General features: G+C 41.9%; 1 pseudogene; it reads left to right on the forward strand.

Moving 5' to 3' along the window:
• The first annotated feature begins 5,990 nt into the window (after positions 1–5,990).
• LOC119819227 lies at positions 5,991–7,082 on the forward strand (annotated as a pseudogene).
• The last annotated feature ends 267 nt before the right edge of the window (positions 7,083–7,349 follow it).

Below are 7,349 nucleotides of genomic sequence, written 5' to 3' on the forward strand. Positions count from 1 at the left end.
TTGGGGGGGGGGGCTGGCCTGTTTAGATACTCACCTTCCTGGACCTGGATGGAGTGGGGAGGACTTGGACTTCCCACAGGGCAGGGAACCCTTACTGCTCTCTGGACAGGAGAGAGAGGGGGAGTGGAGGGGGGAGGGGGTAAATGGGAGGCTGGGAGGAGGCGGAAATTTTTAATAAGAAAAAGAATCATGCAAAAATAATATTGTCAAATGAATACATTTTATAAGAAAAGAGAATGTATGTTAGACACTGACAATTTGTTTGTTTCACTATCATATTAAAGATTTTTTGTCTCTAATTATTTTAAACTAATTTCTAAAGTAATCAATTTACTTTTACAGAATGCTCTAGTGCACACACAAGCAAATAGACTCACAGCATACTTTCATACACATGAGCACATATATACCTATTGTGTTTGTATCCGTTTACACACAACTAAAACATTCCAAAATAAATTTTCCTTCCTCTGTTCTGTGCCTTAGAATATTTTTCTCTCTTTTATTTATAATTCAATTGTATTTAATTGAATTCTGTATCTTTTAGCAAATTAATGGTTATGACTAAGTGGGTTGATGTTATGATGCACTGGTGGTGCTCATACTTGGAAGCTCTTTCCCAGGTGATATCGTTTTCTATTAGCCTCTGTACCACTTTGTCCAATGTATTAAAGTCAGTCAACTGGCAAAAAAAAGCAACTACCAATTTTAAATATTTTACATTGGATTGGACTTTTGTATATTACAAACAAATCTTGTATATTGATACAAATTTAAGATTAATTGTGTTTAAGTATACTCTCATATGTTTCTAATCTTGCTCAAGGTATTGTAATTTAACAATCTAATGCAAGTTTCTAGTTCTTGAAAGTTATTATTACCAACTGTTTAGGACAATAAGGAAATGCAGGTTAGTAATTAGTCACCTATTACAATTAAACTTGTCATAGTAGATATGTTTTCAAGGTCAAGCAGAGATATATTTTAGATAGACAGGTGTAGAAAGAAACGGCAGGGCTGTGTCCGGCCACCCGGCTAGCTTTACCCGAAATAATTACACGGAAACTGTATTCTTTTAAAACACTGCCTGGCCCATTATCTGTAGCCTCTTATTGGCTAATTCTCACATCTTCCTTTAACCCATATTTAGTAATCCGTGTAGCACCACGAGGTGTGGCTTACCAGGAGAGATCTTAACCTGCATCCATCTCGGAGAGAAGAAGCATGGAGACTCACTATGGAGACTGCCTGAAGCGTCTCCACAACTCTACTTCCTTGTTCCCACAATTCTGTTCTGTCTACTCCACCTACCTAATTTTCTGTCTCTTAAAGGGCCAAGGCAGTTTTCTTTATTAATTAACCAATGAAAGAAACATAGACAGATAACTTTCCTCCATCATTTCCCCTTTTTCTGTTTAAAAAAAAAAGAAAGGCTTCAACTTTAACATAGCAAAATTACATATAACAAAACAGTTATCAAGCAAAAATTACAGTTACAATATTTAAATCTATTTTATCTTTTATCATAACTAAGGAAAGCTATAACTATCTATTTATTCTTCAACTCCATCAAAGACTCCAGAAGGATATAATATTACCTAAGTAAACAAGTCATTTGTAACTTTCAAACTCTAGAAATGACAGAGACAACTCGCTGCCTAGACAGTCACCCAAAGTTCCTCTGTACCGTTGGGGCATCCATCTTCAGCCTTCAGGCCCATAGTGTCCAGCAGACTTTTTCATGAAGCAGGAAATTCCAAAGACAGTTCAGTCACTTTCTGCTGTGTCCTGCAGAACGTCTCGCAAACTCTTTCATGAATCAGGAACCCCGAAGGACCATCTCACCTTTAGGCAAGTTCAGCAGTCCTCTCTCTGTGGGTTCTTTGTGTCCAGTTTATGCAACAGTCCAGGCAAGAGCAGTTTCTTGCCCAAATGGCTATCAAACTCCATAAGGAGCCTCTTCGATGCCCATCTTCCTCTTGAAGTAGATTAGTGCTGCCAGGAGCAGACGTGTCTCATGTCATGAAAAACCCTAAGTTATTAAAACATTAAATGCCATATTCTGCAGTCTTTGAAAGATATGAAGAATGTCTATCTAACTGAAATATATCTCTACATATGTAGAAAATCTAATAACATGACTACAAGCTTAACTATTATCAATGATTATCCATTAACAACCTATATTTCCTAATTATACATTACATTTTAAAATGAACTACACAATCATAATACCTTAATCAAGATCAGAAATACATATACATATAACAAATTGACCTTAAAATCCATACCAATGCAAATTATTTATCTCTATATCATATCCCCTTTAAATGTAAAAGAACATTTATAAACAATATTTGGGAATGTGGGCACAGTTATTTCTCTCCAAACTGCTTCCTGCTGAGTGGGGGCGCTGTTATTTAGGTCTTTCATGGTATAACCTGTGTGCTAGGTTCCTCTCAGTTGGCAGTGGAGTGAAGTAATTTTTTGAAGATGTTCACAGCAACCTTTCAGGAGGGCGTGGTCTATCATACCATATTGGTATAGAAGCAATCCACAGAGTCTCGTCCTCTGTGAAAACAAAAGAAGAAACTCTTTTCCAAAGCATCATGTTCTTAGATCCAAATCCTGAAGTCATACCATTAAGATGTCCATTCTGGTCTAGACTGGCAGTCCATATAATGAAACGTCTCTCTGTATTTAGCTCCTTTACAGTTAAAAATTTCAAAGAAAACACAATAAAATACATCATCCAGACTCTCTGTGAATTTTCCATTTTTACGTGGCTTATTTTTACTCTATCACTTTACTTCTTTTAATCTATAACTATCTGTACTCTGTCTCTTTAAAGACTTTACCCTTTTTTTAGGCATTAACTTTATTCTCTATATTTTTTCTTCTCTCTCTCTCAAGCATACATATGTTCATCCAACATTGTGACTCATTTAAAAGTCTTTTATGTCTGAATCTGTCCTATTGTGAATCTGTAATTTTTTTTACTGTCGAGAAACATGTTTGATTTGAGCCTTTACATTGCTAAGCGCTTAAGACTCTGAGCTGTGACATTCCTAGGTCAAAAACAGGTACTGTGAGCTTGCCCTGCCCAGTCCAACATGGTGGAGCTGCTTGTGACTGAATCAGTTGCATTTCTGGGCTGCAGAGTGGCAAGCTGTTCTGGATGTTGGCTCCACCTCTCTCCAATTTCAAAATGGAGGACATACCATTTTCTAGTAGCTCTGGGGCTGCCAGGTAGGAGCCGCAGTCAGCACTTTAATTCTGAGACTGAGCGTGCAGCACAGAAACTCTTTTCATCCAAGTTACAGCCAAATCTGACACACAGAGCACCGCGCAGCCTGGAAACATCTCTCTCTATGGCGGCAGAAATCCGCCATGTTCTCCCGCTCGCCTAAGCCTGATTCCGCCATCTGCCCAGGTGCAGCCAGGAGCAGGGAGCCATTGGCCCAGTCTCAGTGCACTCTCCTTCCTATCCCAAGTGGGAACACAGATATCCAGGCCCATAAAAGCCACTGAAATGCTTTAAAGCCAGAGTCTGCACTGGCAGCACAGCATCAGGAAGCCGTGTTTTAAAATGACTCAGCTTTTTCTCTGCCACTATTGCCGAAACAGGAAATCTCGCTACAGCATGTCCAGGCAAACAGCAAAAAGCTGTGTTAAACTCTCTCTCTCCTTTATTTAAAGCCCTCTCAGGTTTTTAAGTGGATTTAGTCACCACGTTGGAGTGCCAATCTGTAGAAGGAAACGGCAGGGCTGTGTCCGGCCACCCGGCTAGCTTTACCTGAAATAATTACACGGAAACTGTATTCTTTTAAAACACTGCCTGGCCCATTATCTGTAGCCTCTTATTGGCTAATTCTCACATCTTCCTTTAACCCATATTTAGTAATCCGTGTAGCACCACGAGGTGTGGCTTACCAGGAGAGATCTTAACCTGCGTCCAATCTCGGAGAGAAGAAGCATGGAGACTCACTATGGAGACTGCCTGAAGCGTCTCCACAACTCTACTTCCTTGTTCCCACAATTCTGTTCTGTCTACTCCACCTACCTAATTTTCTGTCTCTTAAAGGGCCAAGGCAGTTTTCTTTATTAATTAACCAATGAAAGAAACATAGACAGATAACTCTCCTCCATCAGACAGGTCATCTTCAAACACTTCAGAGAGCTACAGAATATGGCATTTAAGATGTTTTAATAATATAGGCTCTTTTTTATGACAATGAAACATGTCTGCTCCTGGTAGCACCAATCTACTTCAAAGAAGATAATGGGCATCAAAGAAACTCTACACAGAGCTTAATTTCTTTGTGACATAAAAAACCATTGGGCAAAAACTTGCCCTCAACTGCTGACAGTATGCTGTCCAATTGGACAGATAGGAGACAAAAGAGGGTGACTGCCAAATCTTATCAAGACAAGGGAGACAGTCCTTCAGAATATTCTGCTTCACAGAAAAGTCTGCTGAATATTCTAAGCTTTTAGGCTAAATATGGATGCCCCAAAGTTAGAGAGGAACTTTGGGTAACTGTCCAGGCAGCCAGCTATTTCTGTTATTTCTCACATGTTTTGGAAGTCACTTGCTTGCACTTCCTGCTCACTCAGTTAATATTATTTCCTTCTCAAGTCTCTGAGGTATTTGAAGACTAGATAGTTAGAGTTATAGTTTTCCTTGTTTATGAGACTCAGAAAAGAAATACACTAAAGTGTAAAGTGTATAAGGTTGAGAGATATCAAACATAGTAATGCATGTTATGATAGAAAGTAAATTAGGTACAAGACTTTGGACTCACCAAGATAGGATAGATAATGGAGTATTTTCTCTGAATTTGTCAAATGCAAATGGACTAGACATTGTTGATGTATTTATTACTTGTATATATTATACATAGTTATTATACTTATTGTATATAGTTTTTCTTATATTAATTATAGCTTTTTTAGGGGAAATATGGTGACATTTTATTTGGTTTTAATAAATAAAGCTTGCTTGAAGATTACAGAACAAAGCTAGCCACACTAGTCAGTCATACAGGCCAGACAGAGGTGGTGTCTTTAATCCCAGCAGCCACACCAGTTAGCCATATAGGTCAGGCTATGGTGGTGCATGCCTTCAATGCCAGCATTAGAGAGGAATATAGACAGGAGAAGACTGACCTTCAGGGTCTCAGTCTGCAGTCAGGCTGAAGATAGAACCTCCCAGCATTGGACGTGGCTGGCTGCTTTGCTTTTCTGATCTTCAGCTTGAACCCCAATATCTCTCTCTAGGTTTTTTGTTGTTCATGCCATATATACACACTGAGTATTTATTCATGGCGGGCATGGGTGTGAAGGGGTAGGGTGGAGGGTGGGGGATGGTGAACTTCCTGTAAAACACAGGAAGAGGTTATGGAATAGTAAATATTTACTATTATGAGGAATCATGTATGCAATAAAAACACTAAAGGGGGACAGGAAACTGGGACCTGATACCAAACAAAAATCAGTTCACAGTGAGCCACAGCCTAACTGTAAGTCCTAAGCCATAAAGCTTCTAGAACAGAGCAGAGGAAAAGTCCTGAGCACTGGCCTGAGCAATGGGTAGTTTGAAGATCACACCAGAAGCTTAGACAACAAAAACCAGACTACTGCCGGGCAGTGGTGGCGCACGCCTTTAATTCCAGCACTCTGGAAGCAGAGACAGGCGGATCTCTGAGGCCAGCCTGGTCTACAAGAGCTAGTTCCAGGACAGGCTCTAGAAACTACAGGGAAACCTGTCTCAAAAAAACAAAACAAAACAAAACAAAAAACAGACTACTTAAAAAGTAGACATTGAATTAAAGCTTGGGCCCAGCAGAGAAACAATCAAGAAAGCAAAGTAACGAGATCGGGGTTCTGGTGACTCTATCTGCGTTTGCTCCTCCATCCTTTTGCTCACCCACCGCCATACCCGGCAGACCCACCTCCTTCTGTGCCAGGAACGTGCTGCCACTGGCACCATGCCCTACCATACCCAGCACTAACCCCGGAGCAGAAGAAGGAGCTGTCTGACATCGCCTCACCGAATTGTGGCTCCGGGCAAAGGCATCCTGGCTGCAGATGAGTCCACTGGAAGCATTGCTAAGCGGCTGCAGTTCGTTGGCATTGAGAACACCGAAGAGAACAGGCGCTTCTACCGCCAGCTGCAGCTAACTGCTGATGACCGTATGAACCCCTGCATTGGGGGGGGGTGATCCTCTTCCACGAAACACTCTACCAGAAGGTGGATGATGGATGTCCCTTCCCCTAAGTTATCAAGTCCAAGGGCGGTGTTGTGGGCATTAAGGTAGACAAAGACGTGGTACCCCTGTCAGAAACCAATGGTGAGACCACCACCCAAGGGCTGGATGGGCTGTCAGAACGCTGTGCCCAGTATAAGAAGGATGGAGCTGACTTTGCCAAATGGCGCTGTGTGCATTGGGGAGTATACTCCTTCAGCCCTTGCCATCATGGACAATGCCAATGTTCTGGTTCGTTATGCCAGCATCTGCCAGCAGAATGGCATTGTACTCATTGTGGAGCCTGAAATCCTCCCTGATGGGGACCATGACTTAAAGCGCTGCCAGTATGTAACTGAGAAGGTACTGGCTGCTGTGTACAAGGCTCTGAGTGACCACCATGTCTATCTGAAAGGCACACTGCTGAAACCCAATGTGGTCACCCCAGGCCATAGTTTATACCCGGAAATATTCCGATGAGGAGATTGCCATGGCAACTGTCACAGCACTGCATGGCACAGTGCCCCCTGCTGTGCCTGGAGTCACTTTCCTGTCTGAGGGCAGAGCGAGGAAAAGGCGTCCATCAACCTCAACACCATCAACAAGTGCACCCTGCTGAAGCCATGGGCCTTGACTTTCTCTTATGGCCAAGCCCTACAGGCCTCTGCTCTGAAGGCCTGGGGCAGGAAGAAGGAGAACCTGAAGGCTGCCCAGGAGGAATGCATCAAGAGAGCCCTGGCCAACAGCCTTGCTTGTCAAGGAAAGTACACCCCAAGTGATCAGTCTGGAGCCACAGCCAGCGAATCTCTCTTCATTGTTAACCATGCCTACTAAGAAGAGGTAATCTAAGGCTGTCCCATCAACACTCCAGGCCCCTGCCTACCCACTTGTTTTTGAAGAGGGGTCCTTCAGGCTTTCCCATCACTCTTGCTGCCCTTGTGACTGGTGTGGTATTGTCTGTGAATGCTAATTCTGCTATCCCTTCCAGCCTAACTATTTAAGGAGGGGGGTTAAAAAAGGAAGCAAAGTAGCAATCTACAATAAGGGAAGGTTTTTGAATGATGCACCTACTAAGATATTAATATCCAAAATTGATTAAGA

The sequence above is a fragment of the Arvicola amphibius genome, chromosome 7, assembly GCF_903992535.2.
Source record: "Arvicola amphibius chromosome 7, mArvAmp1.2, whole genome shotgun sequence".
NCBI classification, from domain to species: Eukaryota; Metazoa; Chordata; class Mammalia; order Rodentia; family Cricetidae; genus Arvicola; species Arvicola amphibius.